Source organism: Rattus norvegicus, chromosome 18, assembly GCF_021556685.1.
Source record: "Rattus norvegicus strain SHRSP/BbbUtx chromosome 18, alternate assembly SHRSP_T2T, whole genome shotgun sequence".
Taxonomy (NCBI): Eukaryota; Metazoa; Chordata; class Mammalia; order Rodentia; family Muridae; genus Rattus; species Rattus norvegicus.
The window spans coordinates 75,149,446-75,161,878 of NC_141551.1; the positions used below are offsets into that span (position 1 = coordinate 75,149,446).

General features: G+C 39.4%; 1 pseudogene; it reads left to right on the forward strand.

The window, feature by feature from the left end:
• The first annotated feature begins 5,146 nt into the window (after window positions 1–5,146).
• On the forward strand, window positions 5,147–8,653 carry Nsa2l1 (NSA2 ribosome biogenesis factor like 1; annotated as a pseudogene).
• The last annotated feature ends 3,780 nt before the right edge of the window (window positions 8,654–12,433 follow it).

Below are 12,433 nucleotides of genomic sequence, written 5' to 3' on the forward strand. Positions count from 1 at the left end.
TGTATTTGTACATTGGGTGCACACATTCAACACATCAGAGGAGTGAAGATCAGTGAAAAGAATTGCGGGAGTTGACTCTCTTCTTTATCCATAAGGGATCTGGAGATTGCCAGTCTTGTCAGCAAATGCCTTTAGTTGCTGAGCCATTTCAGGGACCCAATACATGAGCTTTCTCACTCCTCTCTGCTAACTACATACTAAATCCTTGAGCAAACCAATGTAGTATACCTTTGTGTCCTGGGGGAGAGGGAAGAATAAAATTTTCTACAGATTAATTATAAGATACAGAGTTGGCTATCTGGTCATAATAGAATATCCATGAACAAGGGAAAAGGAAATAATCTTGTAGAACATGTATTTGAATATTTAAATATGGAATCTGACCTATTGGTAAACTTTGGGTATCTATAAAGTCATAATGGTTGACTGGTTCACCATAAGGTAATTAAGATACCATAGGGTAATTAAGATGTTTCATAGTCTAAGTCAGGAAAACTAGACTCTTCCCATCATTATAGAAGAAAATGCATTCAAAGTAATAATAGCCACTTACCAAACCACAGTAATGATTCTGCCTTGCTACAGTAGAAGGACTACTTGTGCTCAGATATAATTAGTGTCAGTAAATGATTGGTGTCATAATAGTCATCATACCCCAAGACCTGTTTTATGTCACAAACACAGTGATAATTTTAAAGTATATATGATAGGTAGAAATACCCTTCGAGTTTTAAGTGACTGCTATCAAATCTTGGGGGTCCCAGGAAGTATGTTCACCATTTTCATAAGAATCGAAACCCCTGGGTCTTTCCATTGTCATTTTACAAAGACTTCGTCCAATAATTCAAAGAATATATGAATTTTGCACTTTGCTGAGTGTATCTATCATTGTACATATAAACTAACAAATGATTGATTGTCTTTCTATTGCACTTGAGAAAAAGGCCCCACTTTTATTCATCTCTGTAGGTTTACCCCATTCACCATTATGGCCTGGTTTATTAATAGCTCAGATTCCTTTTTTGATTATTCAAAAATATATTCTAGAAAAGCACTTCCCTTTCCCTTATGCATAGGTATTCTATTATGGCCTTATAGCAATAATTTAAATTTCAATTACCTTGCAGAGCACCACAGAAGAAAAATTAAACATATTCCAGTAGAATTATTTCAAGCATCCTCCTCAGGTCTCTTCAGCACCTCTTTCTCTCAAAATAAACTGCTTTTAATATGCAAACATTGCTGCAGAGATAACGTTTCAGGAGATGTTATTGTTATAGAATTAAGTAGGACTTTATTTCTAGATGCCATCTCATAATCAGGGAGATGCTATGAAAGTTTTACATGTGTCAGTGTAATTTTCATAACCATTCCTTCCTCCGCAGGTAAATGCTATTACCCTATTCCTCATAGATGTTTCGTTATTTCCTTTGCAGTCAGTATACCCATCTGAGCGTCAGCATTATTCACTCTAATCTCCATCCTGCACAGAACAGACAAGGTATTTCTCACTGTTGCTAAGACAACTCTAAGAAGTTTATTTCTTATGATTTTGTGACCGGGCTTCTTCTAGATGCTGAGGTCTTGGATAGCAGCAGTGGAATTGATCATTCACAACAAATCCATCATGATCCTAATGTTGTTCTAGTATTATGAAACATTCTAACTCTTTTTCCATCAAGAGGTCTGCTTCTCTCAATTTCTTCAATGCAGAATATAGTTTGTAGATGAAGGCTTTATGAGACCAGTGGATCAAACTATATCATAATGTTTGACTAGTGAAGAGCGGTTGATTAGACTCTAGTGGTAGCCTCTTCTTTGATAATAACTCTTCATCAGACCTGTAAATCATAGAAGCAAAGCCAAATACCCAGTGTGGGGCAGGTGCTTGTTACTCTCAAACACATCCAAAACCCAGAGTAGGTTTCTGGATGCCAGTGGATCAAACTATAGCTAATTTTTCAACTCATATTTTTTTGTATCTGAAGACAGTAATTTATCCATATTAATGAATTCAATGGAACATAAAATTTTTTTCCATTTTATCTGTTCCTACCTTGTGTTTGCTACATACATTTTATCAATATAAATTAGTATTGTAAACCATGAAACCTGCAGTATGCTGTCCTTATCTTTTACAATAAGTTTTAATTAGTTTAAGGTGTCCTGAAGTCTTTGGTTGCCCATGTGGTGGTAATGAAGGTTGACAGAAGACAGGACGTTAGACCATTTCACAGCCTTCCAGCAGAGACTCGCTTGGCTTATCAGATGGGAAGTGTGAAGGGTTGTGTCATCTGAGGAAGGACATGGCATTTGGAAGCTTGCTGCCATGTAGCTCCTTTCTCGTTATTACTCTAACTTCAGTTTCCATGAGTGAGATTAGGGAACCCACGATAACTCCTCAATGTAACAATACACAGCCTGCTAGTTTACTTGTTTGGAATGCCAACCTTGAGACATTAAGAAACAGAATATGCTGTAAAGTGGAATGTGTGAACTCTCTTTTACATTAACACCGAGAGTTAGACTGCTTGCCTATTGTTTTGTATTAACCTCCACAGTCAGTAAAGTGAAAAATTAGAGATTTTAACCCATAGTTTGTGTGTTTTCTGTAAGTCATTTCATCCCCCTTCACAACAAGACTGTCTTTCTGTATGCACTCCATGCCAGAGTACAAAGGACTGCTTAAATATCATTTTCCCCAATCACTTCTAGTATCCTTTTCTTTGATTATAATTCTTCATCACCGTCTTAAAGTCTTAGGAACAAACACAGCTTTCCAGTGTGCATTATGAGTTTGTCACTCACAGATACATCTGTGCCCTGTCCTTGGGGGTTGGAAGTGAGGTGGTGGGGAATCAATGACGCAGACTCCAGGAGCAGGAGAGACCTCACAGCAAGCTCTTCTGAATGCTGCTGCAAGCTCCTTTAACGCCCTCCACCTGTGTCCCACTGAGCCCAAGAAAGCGTCTCCTCTAAACAGCAGTTCCTGATTGGCTGACCTTGTCTGCGTCAGCTATCCTGGGTCTCTCAGGCAGTCTTCAATTAGGTCCTCCAGCAGGAGATACCTTTGCGGCTAGGCTGGGCCCTGGTGTTTATGTAGAGCTAGTCACACTGTTCCTCCTACAGCACCCAAAACCCAAAAAGTATATGAGTTTGAGATTTAATCAGTATGAAATGTAGTTTCTTTAAAATAAAGAGTTATTCGTGCAGGAGGTGAAGGGATTGTATACAGCTCTGAACAGTGGAGGAGTGACATCTATTTTGGGCATCCAAGAATGAATTGCAGAACCTATTAGAGTTGCCTTGCCAGTGGGATGGCTTCATCTGCCATAACCAGACAGGTGTATGACAGGTTGATATGACTGACTTCAAGGTCACACTGTGTTTATTGCCTGGGGCTGTGAAAGTGTCACTGACAACTATTGGCTTGAGAACCGTACTGTGTCTGTTATATCTGTACTAAGAAGAAATGTATGCCCCAACCTTTGCCTTTGATAGCTTTCAAGCCAGTAGCTGGACACTGGCACCTTTATTAATGTTCCACAAGGAAGGCAAGTATCTCCATGGCTTTGCTTGACACAAAGGCCTACTGGTCATTGTCATTGTCCTCAACGTTCATATTTCAAAATGGAACGAGTGCATTTGGTCGGTTAAATTAAAACCATGTAGAAAGTTTGTCAGAAATTAACCTGGAAGGCGGATTTATTGATGTAAAGTTGCTGAGTGGAAAGACGGCACAGCTACAGTGAGTGCGGAAGGGAATGTTTACTACAAACCTATTAGGTCCACCCATTCCCTTGATTAAGAGACAAGGCTTTGAAAAGTACGGGTCAAAGGCTCTCTGCTAAAGAGCTCCTTGAGTTGCCTCTTCTTTTAGGGATGGTGAATTGAACAGACCACATAGACAATGAACCAAGGAGTGAGGTCAAATATAGCATATCTAAGCACACAATCCATATGAGTTAATATAGACACAACAAAAACCTTGTTGAACTGATTCAGACCACTTTTCTCCTTCCTTCCTTCCTTTCTTCCTTCCTTCCTTTCTTCTTTCCTTCTTTCTTTCAACAAGTCCTCGCTATGCAGCCCTGGCTTCTGTGAAACTCACTATGTAGACCAGGCTGGCCTCCAACTCAGAGAACCATTCCTGCTTCTGCCCCTGGCCCTGTGCAACCTATCCATACCATTTTTGAAAGAAATACTCTGATTACAAACGAAAGCAATAGTCATCAGAGTTATAATAACCACTATTGAACCAATGCTCAGTGTCTGATACATATCTTACCCTTTCTGTATTTAGTGAAAACATTATCAGTGCTAATGTTCGAATTCTTCAATTCATGGAAGTAGTGAATTGTCAATAAAAGAAGTTTGTAAGTTATATATATATATATATATATATATATATATATATATATACTCATATGAGAAAGCATATGCATATCTGTTTGCTTTTAGATCCATTCTTACCTCAGGGAACATTGGTATAAATCCTTGTGAAGAGCTGAGTTAAAAGAAGAAACAGAGCTTGTTAGGAGCCCAGTATTGTCTAAATTTAGCTGTGTAAATGAATCCGTGGGGCTTGCCTCTATTCCACAGACAGCCTGTGAAATCTTTTTCCTCCTCTTACCCCATCCAAGATGAAAAGTTCAGTTACAGGATCAGCTTCCTCACAGCATCCTAGCTCTGTTTAGACAAAGGTAGGAATCTGAATGCTGACGTGAAGCGGTAATTAGTTATCCTTAATTGATGAGTTAATGGTACCAGCAAATGGGTGGGGGGGGGGGGAGTCCGTTTCAGGCTGCTGAAATGGAAAACACAGATTATTTCCGAAGCACAGTTTGTTCTGGTAGTGGGTTCATCATTTCTTCTAGAAATGGCATCACTCCCAAGATGAAACCCAAATAAAATCACTGCAATTTTGAGTGAGATTGGAAAGTGGAGAGGCTCATACGGGCCCGCTCAGGGGGACGAAAAGGTTCTCGGAACAAACTGGCACCACTTAGAATGAGATGAAAAGTCCCCTTGATCACACAGGGCAGAACTCTAATGTGCTGCATTGTGATATTTTAAAAATCAAAGCTTGTTTCTCACTGTATGGATATTGAATAAAGTTTGTGCTCCAGCTCTCTCCAGTCTGGACATGTCCGACAGTTCCTTCCTTTGTAGACAGCAGGTATTCTGTCTGTGGATACTGTTCTGCCATAATAAACATGGAAAGATGTCAATGCAATCATTAAGTTTTCAGGACCCATGGCCCACCAAGGTGTGTAGTATTCAGCATCTCCTTAATTGAATCTCTGGTCCGTGTCTACGTTCATATCTCTTTCTCTCTGAGCAGACACTGCTGCTAACTCATTATTCCTGTCCCATCGCAATTTTGCCTTGATGGGGATCTAGATTGCCATTATCCCAGCTCTAGGCCACAATGGTGACTCACTGACTTCAAATTTAACCAACTGGTTCTTTTTTTTCATATTCCTGGGAAAGAAAATGTGGCGACTAGCTAATTGAAAGATCAGAACATCTTAATTTTGTATAATTGTTCTGCAAAAATCATTCAATGAAAGCCAAATTTTCAATACAATCTTTTAGTAACCTGTAAGTTTCTGTACCTTATATAAAATGTATTTATATAAAAATTTAACAAGGTATGTAATAAATACATAGTTTTCTATCATAATCATTAATTCACATGTAATTCCATCTCCCCGCAACTCCCTAAATCCGCCATTTTCTGTGAGGACAATGGTTTACTCTCTTTTCACTGATTCACTGAGGATTGGTAAAGTTTCGGGAAGTGGTTTAGAGAACTGTACACTCTCTTCATCAGAGTGCAGTATAACAAATTATCCCAGTACTCGGAATGATGAGTCTTTCTTTGTGTCCTAGAAGCACATGTGGGACGTGTGAAGTACTTCTGTCCCCCAAGTGGAAGTGATGCTGATTTGCCTTCAGACATCGGAGAAGCTCCTTGCTCCACCAACTAATACCTACCCAGTGGATGTTCTCACACGATAAGAGAACAAAAAGCACACCCCGCACAAAGTTGCACCACCAATGTCATGACTACCAATATGTCCTGGGAGAAAACAATCTTCATAGGGAATTGCCAAGTCTGTACACATCTTTCACAAGACCAGAGTAAGCATGTGGTTGCTTAAGAGCAGTGCCAGGAATTTTAAAGCAAACATACCTAGGATTAACAATTGAATCTCTTTGGTTACTCCATTTAACTGCTGCCCACAAGAAGTTTCTAGGTGTTTTTTCCTCTCTGAGTCTTGCCTTCTGTCCTCACTACTTTGGTTTCCTTCAGACTCCAATTCCAGGACTTCAACAGGCTTTGGAAAGAAACAAATGGATTCCCTCTCAAAGTTCCTTCCACCCAGCTCTCCAGCTTCCTTCTCCTCCTTTTGTCCTCCTCCTCTTTCTCTTCCTCTTTCTCTTCTTCCTCTCCCTCCTCCTTCTCCTTTGAAATAGATGACTGAACATAACATATAGCTAGGTTCTTGCTGAGGAACTATTTTTGTTTACTTGTGGGTTTTGTTTTGTTTGACTTTGGTTTTGACTTGTTTTAGGTTTTGTTTTGTTTTTGACTTTTTCCTAACATGAAAAGGAACATCTGTATCATGTTAAATTTACTTATGCTGTAAATGTGTTCAGTATATTAAAGCTGTGTAGATATTCTCCAATAATGAACAGAGGGGTCAATGTGACAAATGTATTGAGAGACTCAACATGTCCAATGCCTACTGTATGTATTATCTCAACTTTCCTCCAATTCTTGGACCCTAGCTGCATGCCCAAGATTGCAATTCTAACCTGGTACTTTCTACTTACAGTTAACTACTAATGCAATAAGTTAAAGAGCCCAGTCTAACAAGAACAATCAGACAGACGTTAGGTGTCTATTGTAAACCTCAGGCCTCCTGTACTTCTAACTTAATAGCTCTTCATGTTCCATGATTTGCTAAGACAGCCCACAAACCACAGGAAGTTTACTGTGAAAAAAATAGAAAAATTACCCAAGTAAAGAGCTCCATAGAATATGGTTTAAATGGGTTCCAAGAACATCTGTTTTATTTGAGAAGGGACATGTATCCTCTCGATATGTGAATAAGTTGAGCAATCAAGTCCTTAGATCCCAGTAGATTAGAGTGCTTTATGAGGGTTTTCTTTCATCTGTATGTTCAGTCAGATCATTGTCTCCTTACTAAGATTAAATTCAATTTACAAATCCTCTCTCTTCACCAAGCCTAAAAGGCAAAGGTCTGAGGATATCCAGGAGTTCTTCAAGTCACTCGTTGGCACAGATTTCCTCAACTTTACCAAAATTAGGGAGAAAGACAAATTTTCAGTGCCATAGTAGACATTTTGTCAAAATCATTGAATAAACGTATTTAAACATGGGGTATGTTACAAACTAATTGTAGTAAAGGTCAATAGAACCACACCTTGCAGTAGGAATGCTAGCACCTTTCATGGAGCCCTTCCTTTCAGATTACTGTAATGGAATTTGGAAGGCAATTACATAAGTTGGGGTGTTTCCATTTACCTTTCAGAAATGCAAATGACCATTCACGTAATAGGATCCAGTGACATCAAAGATGCATACATACATACACACATACATACATACATGCATGTATACGTACATACATGCATACATACAACATACACTTACATTGGTCTGTAGAGGTAGTTCATCTAATGCACAAGCCAAGTCCCTGGTTCTATACACCATTGTCTGTTTGACATAAGAACTAGAAGAGGAGTGAAACAGGCTCGTGGGCCAGTGATACCAGGAATTAAGAAGTTTTTGGAACCCGGGAGGTCGTGGACGGCTGCTCCACGGCTGTCATCAGGCCACAAAATGAATATATTGGATTGCACTGCAAACGATATGGATATCGTTTGGACTACCATGAAAAAAAGAGAAAGAAAGAAGGTTGGGAGGCCCATGAACGTTCAAAGAAAGCAAAAAAAAAAAAAAAAAAAAAAAAAGATTGGCCTGAAGGCTAAGCTCTACCATAAACAGTGCCATGATGAGAAAATACAAATGAAAAAGACCATTAAGACACATGAAAAGAGAAACACCAAGCAGAAGGATGCTGAGAATACTCCACAGGGAGCTGTCCCTGCCTACCTGCTGGACAGAGAGGGGCAGTCAAGAGCAAAAGTACTTTCCAACATGATTAAGCAGAAATGGAAAGAAAAGGCGGGAAAATGGGAGGTCCCTCTACCCAAAGTTCGTGCCCAAGGAGAAACAGAAGTATTGAAAGTTATTCCAACAGGAAAAAGAAGAAAGAAGGCATGGAAGAGAATGGTTACAAAAGTCTGCCTTGTTAGTGATGGTTCACCTAAATATGAAAGGTTCATTGGGCCAATGGATCTACGTTCCAAAAAAGCCCATGTCACACCCCCTGAGCTGAAAGCTACCTTTTGCCTGCCTATACTCGGTGTGAGAAGGAATCCCTCCTCCCCATTATATACAACCCTGGGTGTGATCACCAAAGGGACAGTCATAGAAGTGAATGTGAAAGAACTGGGTCTTGTGACACAAGGAGGCAAGGTGATTTGAGGAAAGTGTGCCCAAGTTACCAACAACCCTGAAAATGATGGGTGCATAAATGCGGTCTTGCTGGTTTGACAGTGACGTCACACAAGTCATTCCACTCACTGTGGAAGACTACAGTGTCAGTTAAACACCATCGCTATGATCTTTCTGAACTACCAATCAGCCTTACCCCATGTGCAGTCATCAGGAAGCATTTATTAAATTGTAAAGGAAAATATTTATTAAATTATAAAGGAAAACACTGCCCAATTTTTAAAAAATTTAAGAACTAGAAGAGCCTTTATTTACTTCATCATAAAGACAGAAAGTTCGCTCTTTTGTTTAAAAATGGTAAGCAGAGGTGGACAAAAAGACTAGGAAACATTTTTATAAATTATTACACAATATTCTATTGAATTCTCTGGCTATCTTTAAAGAAAGAAGTGGGCAAGCAAAAGCATTAAAGAACCCATTCTTAGACAAAGAAAATGCTCTCACAACATACATTTCACCAGCAAGCACATAAGCAACATTAAGTCAGAGATAGAACACAACACTTCCATAAATTTCTAGCATGTCTTCATTACCCAATAAATATTTAGGAAATGAGTAAACCAGCCACGAGTGAATACTTCCTGATTCCTTTCCTCAAAACATATGCCTCCGAATTCTCTATGTGGTTGGTGATACACAGCCAATCCTTTTCTGCAGGGATATATACTTTTGCCAAACCAGAGTATGAGACTGGCATGTGATTGAAACCCAGCCGTTGTCTGGCAATTAGGTATAGAAACTGGCCAGTCGTGGATCATATCATGAAACATAATATCAGTAGGCTACATTCAGGAAAAAAAATGTTTCATGTAATTATGGGACAAGGAGAAGAGACATAAATAAATAAAGGCAAATTATAAGATATTTAGATACAGTTCGACATTCTAAGAATTGTATTTTCATATTAGGAACTACAAAGGTAATAATACGAAGGAAACAAAAGAATGGGTGGGCTCTAACGAAGGCAGGGATGGCTCAGCTATCTTTACAGGTTGTCTGGATGAATGGGTACCTCTGATTTATTTTCTGGGGAAAGTAGCAATTCTAGCCCCCGTGGTAGTACTTACCACCTGCCAAAACCTACAGAAGAGTAGGGTCTTAGTCATGCATTGTGGTGTTACAGCCTCAGTACCTCAAATACTGTTCTCTCAAATGTAATGCTAGGTGAAGTAAAAAACTAACAATGTAATGGTCTCTAGGATTGTGTCTCTTGGACAAAGAATTTTTCCACCATGAAATATGATATATCTGCCTATTGCTACAGTATGCAAATAATTTCTCTGCAGAAAAAAAATGTCTCTGCAAATCTCATTCTGGATGAATATGCCCATTAAGAAAAGGATAAACTGCCACCACATTAAATTTGCACGCATTATTGCAAAGCAGTTCTCTTGAGCATCTTCCTCTCGCTTAGGTCAAGGGTCCAGGTTCTATGAGTTTCTAATATTTTTCTTTGGGTCAGTGTCTCTAACTTTCTCATGGTTAACTGGAAAATTATTGATTTTTTTCGTCTTACATGAATCATATTCGAAGGTATCATTGAATATTCTTGCTACCAGTTGGGCTTCATTTGCACAGACTAAGAAAGAAAAAGTTTCACACGAGCTCGGAAAACATTTACAGGAGAGACAATAGAAGAAAAGACCACTGTGGTCTTTAGAGCGTCAAAAAAGCCAAACAGTCTTGTCAACTAATCAACTTTAAAATTCCAAAGGAAGGATGCCTAAAAGCGTAACTTTGCAGTCTTGTCGCAATGTTACATGGCTGTGTTCCTCTTGGTCCCCATTGTAACTTAAAAGGAAACTCTCACGGGGTGTCCAGAGCCATTAGTATCCTGCAGATTAAGGAAGAAGGTGGTCTCAAGTTCCTTGTAACAGAAACACACTTGGGCGGCACCAACCTTGACTTCCAGGCGGCAAAGCACCTATAAAGATGGAAAGGTGAAGGAATCTGGATGATAAACCTGAAGTAGAGCCTGGAAAAGCTGCAGCTGGCGTCTCAAGCCACTGAAAATCCTCTAGGTACGTGAACCAGAAGACTACGCGGAAGTTTGCTGCTGACATTGGAGATACTCACCCCTGGGACCTTCACTAGCAAGATCCATGTAGCCTTCGGGAGCTGTCGATATAGCTTTCCGCGCTGGCTCTCCTGCAAAAGTCAGGGATATATTTACATAGTAACTGCAATTCTAATTAAGGTTCTGTAAATAGTAACCATCACAGAGAGGAAGCTTCAGTAGGAAACCTCATTGAGTTGTCTCTTAGAGAAATGACTTTGTCTTAATAATTCATCACAGACTTATCCTCTGAAGATAACCTGAGATATGAGTGTTCACTGAGGCATGTGACAGTTACTGCCACCTGAATCCTGGGAGACACAATTTGCTTATAATTCTACTTCTCCTTTATTTACTGTCACATAGACCCGGCCACATTTCACTTGCATAGCACTTTCTAAAGTCCTCACTGTAGCCTTCACTTCCTTTGGGAGGCCTTCCTGAACTATGCTTCTTTTCTAGAAACTCATGTCATTACCTTATCCCGATCTCCTTCCCCACACTTGCACTTTGCCAATTTTCTTTAATTTGTTTACGGCCCTGGGCTATGCATTCTCTCTATTACTATAACCCCATAACAACTAAAAGTGGTAGGAAGAAGACAGTTACTGATAATTACTAATTATAAAGGAAAGCACTTCTCCCAAAGCACATAGTCAAGAATGAGCTATTGATCGCAGTGAGCAAACAGTCAAGTGGGCTATAAAGAGAAATGGCGAATAGCGCAAGACTTGAAAAGTTCAAGCTACTTCAGGGTTTGTCATATGTGATGCCTTCTCTTAAAAAGTTTAGAATTGAACTAAAGGCGTGATCACACTGAACTCATCTTAGATTTCTACCAGTGAACAGCATCGGCCTTATCTTAAATTTAATTTTCTCCATTCCATAGATACGAAGTCAGACATGGGGATTTCTGTATTTCATCAGGTGCCATGAGATTCTAATACTAATTTTAATAGTAATTCTAATACTAATTCTAATACTAATCTTGCTTATTTTTACTAATGTATGCTGCATTAGTAGAGTTGTGTGCTGTGGGTAGGATAAAATCAAAAGATATATCATCTGTTAAATTTTAGTCCTAATGAATGTAATTGAATGAATTCAATCATTCTTTCAGTATTTAAGATTTATTTTCTCTGGATCTGACCCTGAAACTATAGAAGACCTTTCAAATATGGCATAGGTCACAGATCCATGATTCCAGAACAAGATTTTCACTGACAATGTTAAATTACTGATACAGATGAGGATGCTTGCAGCTAACCATCAGACTGAGCACAGGGACCTCAAAAGAGTTAGGGAAAGGACTGAAGGAACTGAAGGGGTTTGCAACCCTATAGGAAGAACAACACTATCAACCAACCAGACCCATCCCCTGAGCTCCCAGGGACTAAACAACCAACCAAAGAGTACACATGAAAGAACCCATGGCTCCAGCCGCATATGTAGCAGAGGATGGTATTGTCTGCATCAATAGGAGGAGAAGCCCTTGATCCTGTGAAGGCTTGTTTCCCCAGTGTAGGGGAATGCCAGGGTGTTGAGGTGGAAGTGGGTGGGTGGGAGGGGAGCATCTTCATAGAAACAGGGGGAGAGGGGAACAGGGAAAGGGAATAGCATTTGAAATGTAAATACAGAAAATATCCAATAAAAAAAGAAATACCTATGGTAATTATATATACCATGGAGGAACGGCTATACTGAGAATTTAATTACCAAGAGTTCATCACATGAAGTCATTGGTGTATACAGGCATTTATAGG